This window comes from Manis pentadactyla, chromosome 7, assembly GCF_030020395.1.
Source record: "Manis pentadactyla isolate mManPen7 chromosome 7, mManPen7.hap1, whole genome shotgun sequence".
NCBI classification, from domain to species: Eukaryota; Metazoa; Chordata; class Mammalia; order Pholidota; family Manidae; genus Manis; species Manis pentadactyla.
The window spans coordinates 114184371-114208837 of NC_080025.1; the positions used below are offsets into that span (position 1 = coordinate 114184371).

Consider the following 24467-nt stretch of genomic DNA (forward strand, 5'->3'; position numbering starts at 1 on the left):
TAAGGTAGGAATTGAAAGGTATTTGCAGCCTATCAAAGTAGTAAGCAAACAATGTTTCTGAGTCAGCTGTTAATCACTCAAAACTCAACTGTACCTCTGAGCCTCCCATAACTTCAGAAAGTTTGTTTTACTTTTCATGCCAAATTTCTCCAATTCATAGGATCTCAGATGTGTAAGGAGACTCCTACTTGAATAGTTCCATCCCATCATATTATAGAGAAAGAAATTAAAGCCTAATTAAACAATATGGCAGAAGCTGCACGTGGTAACTAGTAGCCAAGATAGAATGAGATTTAAGTTTCTTGATCACCATGTCAGTGTTCTATTACAGAGAGCTGATCCACAGTGAAAAAAGGCAGAAAACCTTGGATGCAAATCTCAATCTTTCCTGTTGTATCTACCACTTACTAAGCCACTTACTAGTCAAGATATTAAACCTTTCTGTGCCTCATTTTTCTCCAAAAGATTGCCTATTCTTTACACAGGGCTATTATTTAGCACATGGAAGTGTTTACTAAGTTTATTATTATTATCATTACTGTCATTATCATTCCTAGTGACATGTGATAAATACCACACTGATCATTAGTTCTACAATACCATAGTACCCAAGTACCCTCACTTGGTTATCTATATTTTTTAATGTCTACCCTATTCTCTCATATCATTAATTTACAAGTTACTTTTAAGAGTAAAATTTGTAACCCATAATAGCATAATTGCTTGTTCTTTTTAAATATCTGCTTATTACCAGAGGACCACTGTCCAAAGAAATGTCACTAGGTCTTCAGTGAAAGTAACCTTTCATTGAAAAGTGTTCTCTTTAAGTACAATGTGCACAGGAATGCTAATTCACACTTTCCTTTATTACCCAATTTATTTATTCAGTGTCAAGATTTAGACACCAAGTTAATATTCCTGCAGTTTCTGGCTATGTGGCACTTCCGCTTTTGGAGTTACAGTTACTTTTAATACTGTCAAATGTAGTAGTTACAGGATAAGTAATAATATAGTTTTTCCTAAGCTCTTATAATTCCATTGTGCTAAAAGCCTACATGTCTCCTAAAATATGAGTGAAACCTCTCAGAGACCTCACAATCTAAGTCTGATACGGTGGAATTACCAAACCAGTTAAAGTAAATGTCAGGCTTAGGTTATAGGCAGCAAACATATCAACTGTTTCAAGAGTCAAAAAGTTGGCCTGAACGAGGATCATTTCCAAAGTGAGTCATGAATATTGTATTTGTGTCTCCTTAACATTCTGCTTAAGAGTACTGAGCACTGCCTAGGAGAACTAAACTTGGAATTCTTAGGTATCAGCTCTCTGTGATAAACAACTAAAAGGTAAATGCTGAACTCGTCAAGAAATATGGGCCTGTTCTGTTTATTCAAAGCTTGTGGTCCCATTTGATTTCTTGTACTCTCCTCCCCTGAAGAAAGAAAGGAAAATAAATAAATGGAGAGCTTTAAAATTAGAAATTATATACACATCATTTCAGATTATTTTTAAAAGACAGTTAAGAAGAGTATATTAGCATTGGCACAGATAAGTGAATACTTAGAGAAATAAGTGAAAAGGTTTTCCTAGGGTAAATAATCACATATTGTGTCCTACTAACTTTAATAATTTGAGGGAGATATTTCCCTAAAAATAGACTTTCTATTATGCTGACATTTTATAACCACTTATGAATTAGAGGGGGAAGGACAGCAAAAACTTGTGCTTAATGAGAGGTAAAGTTATAATACATTAACCAACTACTAGAGCTTAATATCTGTTCCTCTGATGTTATGATATCAGTAGTCTTCTCTTGATCAGGAATAAAACTGAAAACAGAAGCAAAATATTTGATCAAAATAGAATTAAAGAGATAAGTTTCTAATTGTGAACAGAAGGATCTGGGGGAAAAAAGGCATTAATGAAGGAGGAATTTAGGATGAAAAGATTAAATTCAGTTCCTTGATAATAACGCTGGAAAGGAAAACAAAATGCAGACAGTTATGTATTATTAACAGGGATTGAAAGAAATAAGAATTAAAAAACATCAAAAATTTTAAATGGCTTTATATTCCCTTAGATGCTGAATCTGGAGACTAATAACCGACATTAGTAAGGAACAGTTTTTGTGGGCCTCGTATTCTTTATCGTCAAAGTGAAAGCTCTGAATTAGATTAGGGATATCAAATACAATACCTTCATGATGGCCTCCTGCTCTAGCACCCACGGCCAACACTGATAATAGATCAGGGAGTTTCCTTGCTAAGACCAAGGATTGAACCCTGTGACCCTTCTCTACAGAGCCTGGAGGCCACACCCATCAATCCTTTTATTGCTCAAATTGGAACCAATTTGCTTTTCTCAGTATTGACACTAAAAAACATATCTTCTAGTTTTACACTTCCATATTTTCATAACTAAAAGAAGTATTCTGTAAACATAATTTTCAAATGTTTAATTTGGAAACTAAATTTTTTTCAAAAGAAGTATGAATGCTAGAATCAATAGAAGTAGAATCAATATAAATAACTGTTTACTTAAAATTGCAATACAAAGATAAATTTTTGATTAGATCTTATGGTTAGCATTCTCAGTTCAAACTGATAGAAATCCTACCTGCACAGTTTGTGAGCTAGTCTTACATTATTTGTAAAGCAGATATGGAATGATTTATTTCCACATTATTTTGCTTATGTCCAGGAAGACTTTTCAATTAGTGGAACATTACCAGTATCTACAATTGGTTGGGATAAAGAAATGTACTGGATGATGTGTATTATGTAAGCTAATTTATGACTTTTTAAATGTAATCAAGAACTATGGCAAACTACAAGCTCCTTGAGTAAACTCTAGTGACTTGCTCAAGCACTCAAGTAATTAAGAGCAGACACTGATATTACTGACCAGATGGTTTTATTGAGTCTTTTTTTCTGTTTCCATAAAGCTGAAATTACTACATTGCTAAAAATCTTCTCTATTTCTATTTCTAAATTAGAACACTGTTTTGGTGCTTGATCTTGAAAATGAACTGAAAACAATGGTACTATGCCTTCATGGTGCAGGAAATTTCAATAACAGAGAAAGAAGTAACTGAAAACTGTACTCCTGAAGAATTATTTGGTAAGTTTCTTTTTGAAAGTTTCTTTATTTCCTAATTATTTCTTTCCTACCAAGGATTGCCCTTTCAAATCTGCCTTATCATTCCAAGTGCTAAGTACTACTTTTTCTTGTTCACCTCACCCACAGGAACCAGGGAGAAAAGACTATTTAGATTTAATTCTGTAATTGAATCTGGACACCATGTGAAGTTTTGTAGAGATGAGTATTTTCTAAAGAGGAGCTAAATTGTGAGAATCTAGTACATAAACAAGGAGGCCCTTGGAGGCCCAAGTGTGAAGCAAAAAAAACCTATAGATTGCTTTAGGAGGAGATGAAATTACAAGCAGAATCCATGAGTTTTAAGTGAGGAATACTTATAGGTAAACTTGGCCCAAGGGACTTCTCTGCTACAACCTGCCAGTTAAAGTCTATTATGAGAGAAATGTAATTTTTTTAAGTGATAGATACTGGAAAAACTAAAGAAAATAACATCAGAGAGATATCAGAAAAAAAATTTTAAACTTACTGACCTAAAGTCCTATTTTACTGGAGTTCTAAAGGAAGTAGTTTTCACCCATGGAGCAGGTAGGTGACAAGACATTAGTGATTGTCCAGCTGAAAGCCTTGCTACTTTCAACGTCTGATGTTCCTATTCTGTACAATTCCCCTGAAAAGTGATTGCTAAGAGCTTTGTGTGGTCTCCATCTTTCAAAATTTCAGAATACTACATATCAGGCATTATTTTTTTCATAATGATATTTATTTGTTTGTGCTTGTGTGAAAAGTCATTATCACAGTGTCATGACTACTGAGCCAGCTAATTGCTGTTAGAGAAATCCTGATTAAATGTGTTTTCTCCATGAAACCTAACTACAAGTTTTACCTAATTTGGTTTATTTGGTTTGTTAAACACTGAGCTTTAACACCCAAGCTGTACAGCATTTTTGCTACATATTGCTTTGAAACTGTTTTAAGTAATTTAAAGTTCAAATTGATATTCCCAGTGTATGTTTGGAAGGGTCATGTTTGGAAGGACTAGAAAAGGGGAAGTGTACAAAGGAACACAAGACTTCCAGGCTTTAAAATCAAATTGTTCAGAAGCGACATCTCTCAGAAAAAGGAGCTGTTGCCAAACTGAGGGTGGCAGGCATGAGGCTAGACCAGCCTGCAGCCACTCACCTGAGCATCTGTGTCCTCTACTGTTCCTCGAGACAGTAATGTTTACCTGTGGCTGTTCATTTTGCTATTTTTTACGGGGACAAAGTACCAAACTTCTCCAACTTTTCACCTAGCTTCTGTCCCATTCCTGCCTCTTGACAAAGAATTTCAAGCATGTATCAATACTCTTCCCTTCATCTGGAAAGCGAATTGGTGTATAATTCAATAAGAATACTGGAAGAGCAATTCATCAGTTTTTCTTATAGGAGATCATAGGTTTTATGTTTGTAAAAATCACCACGTATCTTAAATAGAATAATCAGAACCAACAGAAGTCAAGGCATGCCAAAACAAATTAGAAACATGAAAAGACTGTCTTCCTATCACTACTTTTAATTAAATGTTAAATTTAAAAGTTATGAAGCCATTTTTTCCTAACCTGAGACTATTTCTTTATTGCTATGCAATTAATTTATGTCTAGTATTTCCTCTGTATGTTTAAATTTTTTATGGTATCAGCTACTGCTTTTAAGTTTTAATACATGTTTAGTAACCTCTGATATGAAATATGTTGGAAACCACTTCCATTTTCAAGCAGTTCAGTTTCACAAACATATTTCCAAACTAGCTATTCTTATGTTAATCACAGCATAAGTTGATATATCAGGGAAAAGAGAAATATGGCAAATTGGGTTGGATGGTTTGTGTTAAAATCCAAATAAGAACCCTATTATCAAACTGTATCTGTATTTAACTGCTTTTGAAAAGTTTTCTAGGCAGATTCAGTAAGAATTAAAGCATTATTTTTAAATTTAATGCTTTTGTGAATTTATGTTACACATTAAAATCATCTTAATGCACCTTTTTGTCAATTCCTCACAATAGTATTACAAAAGGAAGGGAGGAGAGGATACATTTAAAAAGCAAATGAAAAAGAACTCAATGGAAGCCTATTAGGCTACCTGTTGATGAGCATGTAAGAGAGTCATTAACATGCGGATCATTGACATGATAAGCCATAATGACTCCTCCAGGGACGGTTCAGTCTATTGTGTCAGAGACTAGGTAGAGATTCATTAACGTGAAGACTCGTGGCTTCTTAATATGCAAATTATTAATGCAATGCACTGAGACATACCTCACAAATGTCCACATTTTGTGTTAAATGTTTTCTTTACAACTCTTCACCCACATCTTCTGTGAACTATTATCTTAAATCCTCTGTTGCAGATTTCTTCACAAAAGATTCTGTATTCATGTAGAATCTACCACTTCATATTCAAAGACCTCCTCCCAAGTAAACCTTTCTTAAATCAAAGCCTACATTTCTTTGATTTAAGGCAGGCTTATATATATATATAAACTACTTGAACACTCTGAGTACATCAGTTAAAATTCACAAAATCTAATTTGACATAAGCAATGTCAAATTGGTTTTTGGCTAAAGACAGAGCAACATGAAAGTAACTTGTTTTTAAAAACTAGACACTTAAATGTGAATAGTATAACTCACAGTTGAATAATTTATACTAAAGGTGGGTGGGGAAAGGCTAGTAGAGTAGACAAGAGAAAGAGAGCAGAGAAAAGTCCAAAGGAGAGGACATAACCAAAAGAAGTTAAACTAAACCAAGTACAAAGAGTAAGTATTCTTATCAGTAATAAAACATTAAAGGAAGAAATGCATTTGAGCCACTCAGTGTCTGGCATACAGCAAAGAACCTATAGGTATTAGCTATTATTATTACTATGTTGGCATTTGGCACTTTGCAAAAGTATATAGTTAATATATACATTCCCTTTTGAAACAATAAGAAAAATATTATGGAGTGATAGTTGTCTTTGAATTAATAATAATGATACTATGAAGAAGGGAATCAAACTTATATTTTTTATTCCTGCACCAGAATTAGCTACAGAATTCATGGAAAGATAATTAAGTATCTTTTGAAGCTTATCCAATACTATGTATGGAGAATGTTACAACTTTTCATCTGGGACTTTATATGCTAACTATTTATACTCATTTTCTTATCACTTTATTACTCTAGCCTCATCTAAAACACAATACCTTCTCTACTAAATATCAGAAGAAACAGACTCTTATTTCTAAATTATAAACTCCGTAAACCTTAAACCCTGCAGTCGGTCTACAGAAGTCTATTTATCATAAAACATTCATATCCCATACAAAATCAGTAATTTGTTTTACTGTAGTTAACAGCTTTATTGAGGTATAATGTATATACCATAAAATTCACCCATTTTAAGTGTACAATTCAATGATTTTTAGTATAGTATATTTACACAGTCACCAGAAACCAATCTTAGAACATTTCCACAACCCAAAAAGAAACTTTCTGCCCATTAGAGTCGTTCGTCAATTGTGCTCATTAGAGTCATTCGTCAATTGCTCACCACCAGCCCTAGGCAACCACTAACTAATCTTTCTGTCTCTCCATATTTACCTATTGTGGACACTTCATGTAATCGGAATCATGCAATATGTGTGCTTTGTGTCTGATTTATTTCTCAGAGCATAATGTTTTTGAGGTTCATCCATGTTGTATCATATATTAATACTCCCCTTTTATTGTTGAATTATATTCCATATATAGATACACCACACTTTGTTTATTCATTCACCAGTTATTTGGCATTTGATTTGTTTCATCTTTTGGCTCTTGTGGATAGTGCTTCTATGAATATTTACATGTAAGTATTTGTGTGGATAATTGTTGCCCTCAGGTAAATACATAAAAGTAATATCACTGGATTTATGATAACTCCATATTTCACATTTTGAGAAACTACCATACTATTTTCCCAGAAAGTGGATACACCATTTTTACAGTCACACCATTAGTGTATGAGGGTTTCAATTGTTCATGTCCTCACCAATAGCTATTATTATCTCTTATTAATGGTAGTCTAGTCAGTGTGAAGTGGCATCTCATTGTGATTTTGATTTGCATTTTCCAGTGACTAATGATGTTGAGTACATTTTTATGCTTATTGGTCATTAAAATATCTTCTTTGGAGAAAGGTCTATTCACATCCTTTCCTTATTTTTAAATTGGGTTATTTGTCTTTTTATCATTGAGTTATAAGTATTCTTCTGAATATAAGTCACTTACTAGATATATGATTTGCAAATATTTTCTCCCATTCCATGCATAGTCTTTTCACTTTCTTGATCCTGTCTTTTAAAGTGCGAAAGCTTTTAATATGGATGTCGTCCAAGTAGTTTTTAGTTTTGCTACCTTAAAGAAATCCTACATAGTCTTTATTTGATTAAAACTCTTTAAAAAGTAGGTAATATTATTTTACAATAAATAATCTTTATTAATATTATTAGCACAAACAACTAATTACATTTCACATTCTTGCTAGTGTTAATTTCAATCCTAAATGCTAGAAACATCCAACAGTTGTTGGTCCTACCAAAGTTCTAGACTGGAAAAGATACATGTAAGCAGATTCAGAGATGATGCAAATGAACGTGTAGATTCAAAGGAAGAAGTCCCACTGATAGGCAGCTTACAGTACAAACACCATCTTATTTTCTTCGGAGTCTACCACTGGAAGAGATGGAGTAAGCAGAGAGGAGCTCATTAGTGTCAAGATGACTCTCCCAGTTGATGGCTTTTGGGTCCCTGAATAGAGCAAAGTCCATTATCAGGAAATCCCAAGAAGATGAAGTGAGAAGGGATCACAAAGATAAACTATAGTTGGAGATTAGTACAAGAGCAATGTTGTACTTGGGAAGGATGAGTTGAGAACCAGATATGAATCGAAAGATAAGGAGTGGGTGACTGACAAGGTTGGGCCACAGACTGGAATTGCTGAAGGAGGCAGGTGCAAGAGCCAGATTCTGCTGAGATGGCCATAGTTACATCATCAAAGATGAGAATCTTGTCCACACTAACAGGGCAGCACAAGACTATAGTTAGCATTCTGAAGAACATTGCTATCAGTTGGGTTTAAAGGACTCAATCCTTCTATTAGACATCATACTAATTAAGAATAATGCTGGACAAAATTCAGTGTGTATTGACTCGACAAATATTTGCTAGGCGTCATACTAGAAGCTAAAACAGTAGCACAAGCCAAGATTAAACAAACTCTGCCTTCATAAAGTTTACAGTTTTCTATAGAAGGATGAATACAAACCAGCAATTTAAAATCACAGTTATACCTTTGATGACTGGAGAAGCATTAGGTCCTCCAGAAGAAAATAATTAAGAGAAGTAACTCAAACTCAGGGAAAGAGGTGGCCAGGGAAGGCAATAGCAACTGTGCATATACATGGGCTTATAAAAAGAGACCAGACTGGAGGAAGGTCAGGTCCTGCAAGATCATATTAAAAAGCTTGATTTTTAAAATAATAAAATAGCCATTTTTCAAAAATAAAAATGTATACTTTCTAGAATTTTACTTCATTTTAAATGGAAATTAACTTTATTATGCTGTTTAATTTACCCTTTTCCTCTTCCCCAAGTCATCACAGGGGCGAAAGATCTTTAACAAATGCCATAGTCTAAAGATTATTTTTTGTATGTCAATCTGCCACAGTCCTTAATGTTGCTGTTATAGCTTAAACCTCTCACATGCTGTATTTGCAAAAGTGTTATTTTGTTTAAATTTACAAATTTTCTTTTGTTTGAATATTTATATTGTTTTGGCAGATACTGAGACTAAATGATTTTCACTTTTTAAAAAATATTATAACTCAGAACACTTGTGTTTATGTTTTTTTGTTTATACCAGTCATTCTCAACCCTGGTGGACATCAGAATCACCTGGGGAGATTTTTAAAAAGCACGTGCCTCTGAGACTGCCCCAGACCAATGAAACTGGAGTCTTTGTAGTGGGGTCTGAGTACAGGAGCCTCATTGTTCCCTTTCCTTTGTGCAGCCAAGTTTGAGAAACATTGGTTTATGCTACTATTCTACTCTGGTTTTTACTGTATGAAGATGTGCTTAGTGTGAAATTAAGCCTTTCAGTAAAATGCTCTGTTATTAAGATTTTCTGTGGGGTGGGGGAAAAAGAGAGTATACATAATCAAATAGGCTAGCATTAATGTAAATTTTATGTGTTTTGTACTGCTGCTTTTAGGTCTATAAAACAATTTTCATTCATCAGGGGGATTACTTATCCATACTTCAGTGAATTTAAATTTACTTATTTTTTTTTTAACTGAAAGGAAACCTAGATGCTGTTTTGGATAAGAGATAGTCATCATAGCTATGTTAACAAATATATTGCTCATTATAAAACTGATCGTGTTTGTGAAGATTCAGACCTAGACTAGTAAAATGCTTTCCAGTTGTACAATATGGCAAATTGCCCAAACAATTATTGTAAATGCAAGCACCATAAAGTGTATTGCCAAGGACACTAGTAGGTTAGGTCCCATAAAAGAAACAATTAGAGTCTTGAGGTGAAAATAATAGAGATGAGATGACAGCTATTGAAAAAGGCAGAATGTGCAATTTAATGGTTTAAATGTAAGTTTATGGATAGTGTTGATAGTTTAATGTGTTTGGAGTTTATGCTATGTGAGAAAATGTTTCATATAAAAATACCATAACCACATATATTTTTCTTTCCCTTATTTGGTACATAAATGCAGGCACTTGCAAGATTATACTTGCTATCTTTCAGAATCATCATTTTATAATATTTTCACAAGTACCAACTTACATAAACTTACCTGACATGTACAATACTAGTAGTCTATAGACAGGATAATCAAAACATTTTGAAAATTAAAGTAGTGATAGATACAGTATTTATGGTGCTTTGTAAATAACTCAAATGTGGAATTTCTTCTTTGATTAGATCATCTATAGCACAACTCTACCTTCTCTAAAACAAAATTGCAACTTAGTCCTTACATGGAAAGGATGGACCTACAAGATAAGATGTGGGAATCTAGGCAGCCAGAAAGCAGCCAAAGAAAGGAGAAAGGGACACTAGAAGGGTTTAGTATCAAGAGAAACTACTGTTGGCATGTTTCCATCTATGCCTTTCCTGCATTCTACTTTTCTCTCAGAGACCCTGTGGGTTATGACTTGTCCTGTGGGAAGTAAGCCCAAAAGTCAACAGGAGGCCTCAGGAGCATGAGAACCTGTGCAGTGGAAGGGGAAGGTCTATCGCTTGGAACTATGTAGACTACTTGCACTGACTTTGTTTGAGATGGAACTCTCTTCCCCAGATTTCTTCACATCTACTTCTCTTCAAGCCCCTAACCAATCACCATCACCTAAATGAAGTACAGTCTTTACTCCTATTCTTTCTATTCTTTTCTGCATGTTATATTCTTAATTGCATTTGTCATCTTCCAACATAACTTACTTATTCTTTATATTTATTACTTATTAGTTTTTTCTTTATTAGGATGTAAGCTACAGGAGGACAGAGATTGCATTTTTTTGCTAATATATCCTTAGAACAGTACTGACTTATGGTGTGTGCTCAGTAGGTATTTGTTGAATTATGAAGACCCTTCATTCATTTCTCCAGTCACTAATTTTTTTACTCTCTATCATTGCACAAGCTGAATAGCTTTGCTACTGATATTTTGATGATGATTTTTCTTTCAGGTTAACCAAAACCCATACCATCTCAATCTTGAGGTCACTGATACTCTAGAAGAAACCATACTAGTGTAATTTCCACGTATCCATCCAAAAAAGATGGAGATTGAGATGCCTGGATTCATTTTTTTCACTAAGTTAAAAAATAAAATTTAGATTTTGAAAGAAGAATTTGCATAAAAACTAATTACAAAAAGAAATTTACCATGAGCATGACCAGAGTAGTAAAATGACTCACCCATGAAATAGGTATAGAACTATTTAAAAATCTGTGCTATAATATATATGTGCTTATTATGTTAAAGATAACCCAGAGCAGAATTAAGTAATTAATGCTGATAATGAGAAAAGGATAAAACCTGTGTTTAAACATTCCAACATAAAAACAGCAAGGTAAAAGGTTTGAAACATAGAAAAGATTATTTAATCCATGACACACCCAATCAATCATAAGTATGAGGGTGTTCATAAATGCCATAGCAGCTTTTCAAGGCAGTGAAGAATCTCTCATATATCATTAATGGAAAGCATCTTAGGAGAAAAACACTGAGAAATTATGCTTAATATTTTCAAGTTACAGTTGGAAACCTAGTTCATACTTTTCTCTCCACTCTAGTTTATCCTGCATATTTTTTCTGGATCAGTATATTCAAAATACTACTTTGTTCTTGAATATAGAGACTAAAGTTCAAAATCCTCAGCCTAGCAAGAGTGTACAGTTCTTTTTCAACCTTATTTTTCAAGTTTGACTCCTGTAATTCTTTCCATTCCAAGAAGTCTGATGATTAACAAAACCTCCAATTTGTCCTTTTCACTGCCATTTCCACAAATATTTTTTACTCTAATAAATGCTCTCCCTTTTCACCAGTTACTCAACTTTTACCATTTCAAGGTCAAGTTCAATTTCTCTGTGATGCTGTTACTAATCAGAGCAATCATTTTTCCAATGTCTAGTGCTTTGTATCTCCTGTGATCCTCTCCGAGTATGTGTCACTACATTTGGCTGCTGTATATTTCGATAACTAACTTGTCTCATGTATACAAATATTATCCTTTAACTATATTAATACTTAAAGATAGAAGCTACCTGGAAGTGTTCTACAAAATGAGAAGTCCGTATTTCTTTATGAACAATTGACTTATTGAGGCACTATGGTTTGGAGCCATAGGGAATTAGAGACCTTAAATCACAAACCTAGCTTCTCATCTTAAATATTTCCTCAATTGATCAAATAAATCTCTTGCCTAAATTTCTTCTTATATGACATGGGACTGGCCTTTGCTTACTACAATGCGTAAAGTTTGTGGGAGATAATTTTATATCACTTAAGAAATGATAATAGATTTAAAGCATACATTCTTTAAATTTATATAATTAGACATTTTAAAATAAAAAAACAAGAAAACTTATTAAAATAGTAAATCATCATAGAATTAAAGTTGTCACTAAGCTTCAGTCTATACATAAGATAAGGGTCTCACCTGGTTTTGTAACCAAGTTCTAACAAATTCTAACAGATCCTTAGACATAAAATTAGAAGAATGATAGGAAATTGGTCCAAAATGCCATAAGTCATCAAGGAATTCTCCAGGAATTGGAAATACATGCATTCACACACACACACACACACATAGTTGACCCTTATAATCATGCCAACAGAATTTTGAAAAGAATTTCCAGAAACTTAATTTCCTTAGAGGTTACAGTTCATCACAGACAAGTATATTTTACTGTATGCATGCGCACGCACACGCACACACACACACACACACACACACACACAAATTCCTCCAGATTTTTTAGTCAACAGTTAAGCCCTCCCCAGAAAATGTTTAATTCAGTCTCACACGTAACATTTTCAGTGGGAACACATCTGTATATTGACATTAATTGGAAAACAGCAAATGTAAATGATAAAACTTTCATTTTCAGCTAATTTCACTGAAAAACTTCTGAGAAAGTGAAAAATAACTATTTACAAATGTCATGCATTAACCTACCTCAATAACACATTTGTAGTTTGGGTGGAAACTTTAGGTTTTGTATAATAAAGTTATATTAGGATATTAGGAAAATCATAGTAAAACTCTTAATGAAAACCATGAGATATTAATGGATAATGATGTAAGAGTTGATATATCATTAGAGGGGGAGTATTATTATGTTTTCCACCTGAAATACATAATTATTTATGCTAATTTCCTAAGGTATGTATTTGTTTCCCAATTCCTATTGTCATAAAAAGAAAAAATATAACTTTTAAGGTTTAAGAAATTGAAAAGTCTTAAAGCATGTCTACTCATAACAGTATATTTTGAATTTGATTTTTTTCACAAAACATTTTAAATGTATTTTATATTCTGCAGAATCAGCAACTAGCTGCAAACCAAGAAGTTACCATTGCTTCAAGTTTTCAAAAGTAAAAGCTTTCCCTACAATAATCAATGCAACTGGACACTTCTGTTAAATAGTTTTAAAACATTTATATGCAGGAAGATGAGAAGTCACCAAATTCTTCCTGTAACTTTCCTTGAAATCTAAGATTATATTAAAATATTTAAAAAATAGTACTTAATAGAGCATAACAGACATATCCCATTACCTTTTTGTAGGTTGTAAGGTTCAACATTTAGAGGTTGAGCATTACATTACTCTCCTTAAATATTTTTGTTTTTTGGTTTCATGTAGGGCTCTGCAATCTCAAGACAGAAATGGCAGTGATATGTAACTTATTAGTGAATAGGTTCAGTAAAGAGGAAGAATCTGGTAGAGGTAAAAGGCCCAGTTAAGGGAAGTTATTAAGGTAAAGAAAAACAGGTCAACAGCCAGGCCCAGAATCCATGGGTGTCAGAGTCAGGGAGTGCCACATGAGCAGCTGCAGCACTAAGAGGGGTATGTGGCTCTGGTCCTGGCCCTGGCAAAAATAGAAGAATGAATGGCTCAGTTCTGATCAGTGGATTACAGTATCTGCCTTTAGTCTTTTGTCATTCATCATGTTGGCTTTTCTGGCACTGGTCCTAACTGGTCTGGATGGAGTTATAAAGGAAGCTAAAGGCTAACTAACCAATGAATATTTGTTTTATTTGAGACATTAAGATTACTTGACATTACTGAAAGATAACATTGTAGTGACTTAATGAATCAGCTCTCTAGAAGACATAGGAAAAAAATAAAGACAATAATGAGAATAACCAATTGTAGACTATATGAATTTATTTCTCAGTTTGATCTTTCATTGATAACTTGGTAACTGAAAGTGAGCATCTAAATTTAGACTGTCTACAAGATGTTAAATTGGTTGATGTGTTCAATTCCATATTTAATTTTGAGTCAATTGAGGCAAATATGTGGCTATTGCATGAAAAAATTTATTTGTCATCTAAAAACAATCTATATTTCTATAATATTTAAATATAGTCTTCATATATTCTATTCTATTCTTAATTTTTAAAATAATTTTTATTTTTCATCAAATGAACAATCACTATGTCCATGACCATAGAATATAATTTGGTGTAGAATTAATAGGAATTAGCAAAAGAGGTATCTGTTACTGTTTTGAAATTTCTAATTTGCATAACGAGAAATGATGACTATGACTTTAAAAAATATATAGAATAAAGGAAGAGGAGTTAGGATTTGAGGGGAAACATAACTTTGGTGTGGGACATTAAGGGAATTAATTTGCCATCTGGATAGCCAGATGGAGATGTCCAGAAGGCATATGATTTTTAAAGATTGTGAAAACAATAAAGCACTCATCATTAAAACCATAATGAGCATAATTCATTCTTTAATTATTCAGAAGGTAGTTTTGGGTTTTACCAGGACTCAGGGTTATCAATGAGACATCAGATGCCTTTAATAGAAATTTTTTCAGAGCTTTTTATATACAAAATCTGTTTATTAGCTATTGTGGGGAATCAATCACGCTTAGACTAATACACCATTCTTGACCTCCAGGAACTTGCAGTCCAATTGGGAAGGCAACACACACATAAAAATTAAGAGTTCAGGAAAAGGCCACCATGTAAATGCCACCACTATAACCATTCTAACTAAAGAGATATAGAGGGCCATGTGACAAAAATCCTCTTCCTTCTAGGCATAAAAGTATTTTATAAACAGTAAGTCTTTGCTAGATGTTAATTTCTTTGCCTATAAATAAGTTGCATCAGATGCAAACTTGGTAAATAGCAACCCTTTCATTTAAGAAAAGTTGCTTTTTTGTACCCTAGGAGTAACTACTCTGTGGGAAAATATTGTCAGAAATATTATAACTTAAAGGAAGTGTAACAAAGCAATGGAAGAGCAAAAGCAAGCCCCATAATATGGGTAAATCAACAATAGGACAATTAGGAGGCGGAGCCAACATGGCGGCGTGAGTAGGACAGTGGGAATCTCCTCCCAAAAACATATATACTTTTGAAAATACAACAAACACAACTAGCCCTAAAAGAGAGACCAGAAGACGCAGGACAGTGGCCAGACTGCAGCTACACCAGCGAGAACCCAGCGACTGGTGAAAGGGGTAAGATACAAGCCCCGGCCCGGCGGGACCCGAGCGCCCCTCCCCCCAGCTCCCGGCGGGAGAAGAGCAGGCAGAGCGGGAGGGAGACGGAGCCCAGGACTGCCGAACACCCAGCCCCAGCCATCCGGGCCAGAGCGCAGACATAGTACGTGCCCAGGGGGCCCTGGATACTGGGGAAACAGGGAGTAAGACCTCTGAGCGGGTGCTGAAGCTGATGCCCCTGTGACAAAGAAAAGCGGGGGCTTTTTGAAAGTCTTAAAGGGACAGGGACTTAACAGCTTGACGGAAACAACCCAGGTCACAGTACAGCAGCTGGAAGTTACAGGGAAAACCGGGTGCACTAACCCCCTGGGCAACAGCTCTGAGACCCCTCACGGAGGCAAACAGTCAAGCAGCCCCCCCATCCATTACCCCACCGGGCGCTGTGAAAGCAGAGAAGCAGCCTGAGACAAATTCCGCCCACAGAAAGGGAAATTTCTCCCTTCCGGCCAGGCAAGACACAAAGACCCAGTCTACACGCAATTACCCAACAGAAGCCACAACAGGTCGCAGTTGTCCCAGTAAAGAAAGGCCAGTAGCAAGTGAAAATTTTGGCCCTCCCAGCTGACAGTCAATAGCACCTGTCAACATGAAAAGGCAAAAAAATATGATCCAGACAAGACTAACCCAGACAGCTTCGGCATCTGCTACATCTTCCCCTGAGAAGGAATCTGGGGAGATAGATTTAGCCAGTCTTCCTGAAAAAGAATTCAAAACAAAAGTCATAACCATGCTGATGGACTTGCAGAGAAATATGCAAGAACTAAGGAAGGAGAATTCAGAAATAAAACAAGCTCTGGAAGGACTTCAAAACAGAATGGACGAGATGCAAGAGACCATTAATGGACTAGAAAACAGAGAACAGGAACGCAGAGAAGCTGATGCAGAAAGAGATAAAAGGATCTCCAGGAATGAAAGAATTTTAAGAGAGCTGAGTGATCAAACGAAAAGGAACAATATAAGAATCATAGGTATTCCAGAAGAAGTAGAGAGAGAAGAGGGGATAGAAAATGTCTTTGAAGAAATAATTGCGGAAAATTTCCCCAAACTAGGGGAAGAAATGGCCTCTCAGACCACAGAGGTACACAGAACTCCCATGACAAGGGATCCAAGGAGGGCAACACCAAGACACATAATAATTAAAATGGCAAAGATCAAAGACAAGGACAAAGTATTACAGGCAGCCAGAGAGAAAAAAAAGGTTACCTAAAAAGGAAAACCCATCAGGCTATCATCAGACTTCTCAACAGAAACCCTACAGGCCAGAAGAGAATGGCATGATATACTTAATGCAATGAAACAGAAGGGCCTCGAACCAAGACTACTGTATCCAGCACGAATATCATTTAAATATGAAGGAGGGATTAAACAATTCCCAGACAAGCAAAAGTTGAGGGAATTTGCCTCCCACAAACCACCTCTACAGGGCATCCTACAGGGACTGCTCTAGATGGGAGCACTCCTAAAAAGAGCACACAACAAAACACCCAACATATGAAGAAGGGAGGAGGAGGAATAAGAAGGGAGAGAAATAAAGAATCATCAGACCGTGTTTATAATAGCTCAACAAGCGAGTTAAGTTAGACAGTAAGATAGTAAAGAAGCTAACCCTAAACCTTTGGTAACCACAAACTTAAAGCCTGCAATGGCAATAAATTCATACCTTTCAATAATCACCCTAAATGTAAATGGACTGAATGCACCAATCAAAAGACACAGAGTAATAGAATGGATAAAAAAGCAAGATCCATCCATATGCTGCTTACAAGAGACTCACCTCAAACCCAAAGACGCGCACAGACTTAAAGTCAAGGGATGGAAAAAGATATTTCAAGCAAACAACAGAGAGAAGAAAGCAGGTGTTGCAATTCTGGTATCAGACAAAACAGACTTCAAAATAAAGAAAGTAACAAAAGACAAAGAAGGACATTACATAATGATAAAGGGCTCAGTCCATCAAGAGGATATAACCATTATAAATATATATGCACCCAATACAGGAGCACCAACATACCTGAAACAAATATTAATAGAACTAAAGGAGGAAATAGAATGCAATGCATTCATTCTAGGAGACTTCAACACACCACTCACTCCAAAGGACAGATCCACCAGACAGAAAATAAGTAAGGACACAGAGGCACTGAACAACACATTAGAACAGATGGACCTAATAGACATCTACAGAACTCTACATCCAAAAGCAACAGGATACACATTCTTCTCAAGTGCACATGGAACATTCTCCAGAATAGACCACATACTAGGACACAAAAAGAGCCTCAGTAAATTCCAAAAGATTGAAACCCTACCAACCAACTTTTCAGACCACAAAGGCATTAAACTAGAAATAAACTGTTCAAAGAAAGCAAAAAGGCTCACAAACACATGGAAGTTAAACAACACGCTCCTAAATAATCAATGGATCAATGACCAAATCAAAATGGAGATCCAGCAATATATGGAAACAAATGACAACAACAACACTAAGCCCCAACTTCTGTGGGACACAGCAAAAGCAGTCTTAAGAGGAAAGTATATAGCAATCCAAGCATATTTAAAAAAGGAAGAGCAATCCCAAATGAACGGTCTAATGTCACAACTATCGAAACTGGAAAAAGAAGAACAAATGAGGCCTAAGGTCAGCAGAAGGAGGGACATAATAAAGATCAGAGAAGAAATAAATAAAATTGAGAAGAATAAAACAATAGCAAAAATCAATGAAACCAAGAGCTGGTTCTTCGAGAAAATAAACAAAATAGATAAGCCTCTAGCCAGACTTATTAAGAGGAAAAGAGAGTCAACACAAATCAACAGTATCAGAAATGAGAAAGGAAAAATCACGACGGACCCCGCAGAAATACAAAGAATTATTAGAGACTACTATGAAAACCTATATGCTAACAAGCTGGGAAACCTAGGAGAAATGGACAACTTCCTAGAAAAATACAACCTTCCAAGACTGACCCAAAAAGAAACAGAAAATCTAAACAGACCAATTACCAGCAACGAAATTGAAGTGGTAATCAAAAAACTACCAAAGAACAAAACACCCGGGCCAGATGGATTTACCTCGGAATTTTATCAGACATACAGAGAAGACATAATACCCATTCTCCTTAAAGTTTTCCAAGAAATAGAACAGGAGAGGATACTCCCAAACTCATTCTCTGAAGCTAACATCACCCTAATACCAAAACCAGGCAAAGACACCACCAAAAAAGAAAACTACAGACCAATATCCCTGATGAACGTAGACGCAAAAATACTCAACAAAATTTTAGCAAACCGAATTCAAAAATAGATCAAAACCATCGTACACCATGACCAAGTGGGATTCATCCCAGGGATGCAAGGACGGCACAACATTCGAAAGTCCATCAATATCATCCATCACATCAACAAAAAGAAAGACAAAAACGACATGATCATCTCCATAGATGCTGAAAAAGCATTTGACAAAGTTCAACATCCATTCATGATAAAAACTCTCAGCAAAATGGGAATAGAGGGCAAGTACCTCAACATAATAAAGGCCATCTATGAAAAACCCACAGCCAACATTATATTGAACAGCAAGAAGCTGAAAGCATTTCCACTGAGATCGGGAACTAGACAGGGATGCCCACTCTCCCCACTGTTATTTAACATAGTACTGGAGGTCCTAGCCACGGCAATCAGACAAAACAAAAAAATACAAGGAATCCAGATTGGCAAAGAAGAAGTCAAACTGTCACTATTTGCAGATGACATGATCCTGTACATAAAAAACCCTAAAGACTCCACCCCAGAACTACTAGAACTGATATCGGAATACAGCAAAGTTGCAGGATACAAAATCAACACACAGAAATCTGTGGCTTTCCTATATACCAACAATGAACCAACAGAAAGAGAAATCAGGAAAACAACTCCATTCACAATTGCATCAAAAAAAATAAAATACCTAGGAATAAACCTAACCAAAGAAGTGAAAGACTTATATTCTGAAAACTACAAGTCACTCTTAAAAGAAATTAAAGGGGATACTAACAGATGGAAAAGCATCCCATGCTCATGGCTAGGAAGAATTAATATCGTCAAAATGGCCATCCTGCCCAAAGCAATATACAGATTTGATGCAATCCCTATGAAACTACCAGCAACATTCTTCAATGAACTGGAACAAATAATTCAAAAATTCATATGGAACCACCAAAGACCCTGAATAGCCAAAGCAATCCTGAGAAAGAAGAATAAAGTAGGGGGGATCTCACTCCCCAACTTCAAGCTCTATTATAAAGCCATAGTTATCAAGACAATTTGGTACTGGCACAAGAACAGAGCCACAGACCAATGGAACAGACTAGACAATCCAGACATTAACCCAGACATATATGGCCAATTAATATTTGATAAAGGAGCCATGGACATACAATGGGATATGACAGTCTCTTCAACAGGTGGTGCTGGCAAAACTGGACAGCTACATGTAGGAGAATGAAACTGGACCATTGTCTAACCCCATATACAAAAGTAAACTCAAAATGGATCAAAGACCTGAATGTAAGTCACGAAACCATTAAACTCTTGGAAGAAAACATAGGCACGAACCTCCTAGACATAAACATGAGTGACCTCTTCTTGAACATATCTCCCCGGGCAAGGAAAACAACAGCAAAAATGAACAAGTGGGACTATATTAAGCTGAAAAGCTTCTGTACAGCAAAAGACACCATCAATAGAACAAAAAGGAACCCTACAGTATGGGAGAATATATTTGAAAATGACACATCCGATAAAGGCTTGACGTCCAGAATATATAAGGAGCTCACACGCCTCAACAAACAAAAAACAAATAACCCAATTAAAAAATGGGCAAAGGAACTGAACAGACGGTTCTCCAAAAAAGAAATACAGATGGCCAACAGACACATGAAAAGATGCTCCACATCGCTATTATCAGAGAAATGCAAATTAAAACTACAATGAGGTATCACCTCACACCAGTAAGGATGGCTGCCATCCAAAAGACAAACAACAACAAATGTTGGCGAGGCTGTGGAGAAAGGGGAACCCTCCTACACTGCTGGTGGGAATGTAAACTAGTTCAACCATTGTGGAAAGCAGTATGGAGGTACATCAAAATGCTCAAAACAGACATACCATTTGACCCAGGAATTGCACTCCTAGGAATTTACCCTAAGAATGCAGCAATCAAGTATGAGAAAGACCAGTGTACCCCTATGTTTATCGCAGCACTATTTACAATAGCCAAGAATTGGAAGCAACCTAAATGTCCATCGATAGATGAATGGATAAAGAAGATGTGGTACATATACACAATGGAATACTACTCAGCCATAAGAAAAGGGCAAATCCAACCATTTGCAGCAACATGGATGGAGCTGGAGGGTATTATGCTCAGTGAAACAAGCCAAGCAGAGAAAGAGAAATACCAAATGATTTCACTCATCTGTGGAATATAAGAACAAAGGAAAAACTGAAGGAACAAAACAGCAACAGAATCACAGAACTCAAGAATGGACTAACAGGTACCAAAGGGAAAGGGACTGGGGAGGATGGGTGGGTAGGGAGGGATAAGGGGGGGCAGAAAAAGAGGGGTATTAAGATTAGCATCCATAGCGGGGTGGGAGAAAGGGGAGGGCTGTACAACACAGAGAAGACAAGTAGTGATTCTACAACAGGTTGCTACGCTGATGGACAGTGACTGTAAAGGAGTATATAGGGGGGACCTGGTATAGGGGAGAGCCTAGTAAACAAAGTATTCGTCATGTAAGTGTAGATTAATGATTAGAAAAAAAAAAAAAAAGCAGTTCCTATGTGGTGACCTCTAATGAGTTCTACACAATGATATAAAGGGCATATAAAAGTGTAGGCAAAGGGTCTGTTTGTGTTTATACAGAGGATCAAAGCCTAATTTGGCTACCCCAAAAATGAACTAAGATACGATATGAAAAAGAACTTCCAACATCAGCACTCTCAGGAAGACTCATGAGAGAAGATGATCAGCAAAAAAAAAAAACTCCAACAAAGATCCACGCACTGTCACAGGTGTAGTTGATGCACTCATCCCACCAGTTCCTGGACTTGCCATGGGAATGAAGGAGATATCTAAGCTGGCCTGTGCATACAGTAAAACAAAAATTGGACTGGATCTATACTGTTGGAACTCAACCAAGAATTAGGAGAAGTGCAAATTGTAGCGCTCCAAAATCTTACAACGACAGACTATTTATCGTTAAAAGAACATATGGGATATGAACAGTCCCCAGGAATGGGTTGTTCTAGTTTATCTGAATTCTCTCAGACTGTTTAAGTTCAGTCGGACAATATCCACCATATCATAGATAAGTTTTCACAAATGCCTAAGGTGCCTAACTGGTTTTCTTGGTTTCACTGGAGATGGCTGGTAATTACAGGTATGCTTTGGTTAGGTAACTATATTCCTATTATGTTAATGTGTGTGCACAATTTAATTAGTCGTTTAAAACCTATCCATGCTGAAGTTACTCTACAAGAAGATATGTCAAAGAAATAATCAATCTTCCCAGGTTTTCTTCTGCCTGCTACTTCTATAGCTTTTCTTCTTCCTACCTAATCACAACCTTTAAATAGAACTCGTGCCACATGTCGAATTTACCGAGTATCATAATTCTTCCAAGTGGTAAAGACACCTCAAGACAAATGCTGGGCATAGAAGCCACAGGGCATAAATATGCAAAGAAGTAAAAAGCTAACCTTTTCAAACAATAAGGCTTCTCTCTCACTTACCAACTTTACATTTCCCTGTATGGCCCCGGAAGATGACTGGTTAGCCAGAGATGGGTAAGATTCCTCAAGGGAGGAACAACCTAAGACAGGCAGAGTCGCAGGGGGCCATGTGGTGAGAAAATGGGGAGCAGCAGAGGTGAGGCTTAGAACCTCACCCCCCCTGTTCTGAGAGAAATCTTCTGCATCCGTGGATGTTTTATTGCCCTCGTCTAGCTCGGATTAACACATAGTCTACAGGCACACACCTGATCATCTACATTTGCTCTCTTACAACACTAAACTCTGTTTTCTACCTTTATCTCGTATCTACCTACTTCAGCATTTTATTAAAAATAATAACAATAGAGAAATGTGGTATCCACATATAAATCAAGTTTAAAAATCAAATGAATTTTCATATTTGGACTGACTGTGTATAGTTCATAATGCAGGAACAAAACCGAAAGCTTCTGTGATGACTGCCCTTGCACTCTTCACCATGTAACTTATTCACTATGTAAGAATTTGTACTCCATGTAAGAATTTGTTCGTTATGCATCAGAAGACTGGAGACTGACGAAAATTAGTCTTGGGGTTGATTAATGATGGTGCATTGAGTATTGACCCCCCTATACAGAAATTTATTGTGGTTAACAATTATTTGATCAATAAATATGAGAGATGCCCTCACAAAATATATATATACATATATATATATATAAACACACTTCCAATTGTAAAATAAATAAGTAACCGGGATGTAATGTATAGCATAAGGAATATAGTCGAAATATTGTAACAACCTGGTATGGTGATACCTGGTACCTAGAATTATCATGTATATAAATGTTGAATCACTGTGTTGTACACCTGAAACTAATGTAATGCAATACTGTTGTCAACTACCCTTCAATAATAAAAAAAAAAAAAAAAAAAAAAAAAAAACAATAGGACTGAGGGTCCTGTTGAACTAGATGAGCTTTGTGAGATTTGTAAACAAATGTCAAAATTCATATAACTAGCACCGTCTAAAAATTAATTTGGTTAGCATTGAAGGAGATATTACTAACACAGAAAATATAAATTACTAGAAAACATAGGAACTCTCTTAAGAATGTCTTTATCATATGCATTGTACACACATTTCATTGATACCTTGGTAACTGAAAGTTAGCATCCAAATTTAGACTGTCTACACACATAGAGATAAGGTTTAGCTGAAAAGCCCATATATAAATATGTGGTGTGTATTTTTTTCCACAAAAAGAAGCATTGCATCCAGAATAATTTGAATGTAGATGGACAGTATTACTTATACTGCTCTCTATGTTCAATTTACTAAACAAATCATCAACTGGACTGGCTGTACCACTCCTCTGCACATATTCATTGATTAGAACAAATACCATTTAATTAAAATTGTACATATACACACACAGTCAGGAAATTTAACATACATTCAAATGAGTTCTTCTTGGAGATACTGTATTAACCTTTCTACAAAATAATACATTTATAACCAATTTAAATTTCAGCTCATCTATATTACATTTGATTTTTACAAATCTATTCAACATTTCTTTTCAGTGTCTTATGCAATTCCATTATTGAGTGAAATTTTATTTAAAAATTAGATACCTAGAAAATATTGTATTTAACTATTCTAAATTATACATTATTTGTCTATGAGTGTTCCAAAAATTCTAACACAGCTGTCTTTCAAGGTAGGCTTGAGAAATAAACTGAATAATCTGAAATATTTTTTGTAATTTCATCAAAGCGTCTTTCCTTTCTCTGACTCATATAAGAAGTACAGTAATAATAAGCTGAAGAGAGTCAAGCTCCTTAGCCAGCCTGCTATTAATCTGTTGGGCTGCCCCTGATACATAGTATTGGCAATGCAGTTTTTTAATAGTGGTATCATTCACCCCTTAAAAGAATCCAGTTGGTGATGAGCTTTTCTTCTTTGACTTTCTCTAAAAGACTACATACTGGTTTATTAGCTTACTAGTTAGGACCTCATGGAAGAAATATAAAGCTATTTGACATGGAAAATAGAAATCAGTGACAGAAACAATATTATTCTGCTTAGCTTCAAAGTATAAGGATAGGGACTCCCACAGTTAATTCAACTGAGAATCAGAGTAAACAAATGACAAGATTAAAGGCATAAAGCAATGTAAATGGTAATAGGAAAGACAGAGAATTTCCTCATTGAATGCTTTACTGAAGAAATCAGTCTCCCCAGGAGATGGTAAGAAGAAGAAACTATATAACAGTTTTGGCTTA

The 24467-nt window shown here is 35.5% G+C and overlaps 1 protein-coding gene and 1 long non-coding RNA gene across 2 annotated transcripts in view; one reads left to right on the plus strand and one right to left on the minus strand.

Moving 5' to 3' along the window:
* LOC118935340 (uncharacterized) overlaps nucleotides 1-24467 on the plus strand; it is a 130972-nt gene that overhangs the window by 54233 nt on the left and 52272 nt on the right. The window contains exon 3 of the long non-coding RNA XR_008998533.1: nucleotides 2994-3118. This is a non-coding gene — a long non-coding RNA (uncharacterized LOC118935340). The remainder of the gene's footprint in view (nucleotides 1-2993; nucleotides 3119-24467) is intronic.
* PPP1R3A (protein phosphatase 1 regulatory subunit 3A) overlaps nucleotides 1-24467 on the minus strand; it is a 45432-nt gene that overhangs the window by 12368 nt on the left and 8597 nt on the right. The window lies entirely within an intron of this gene.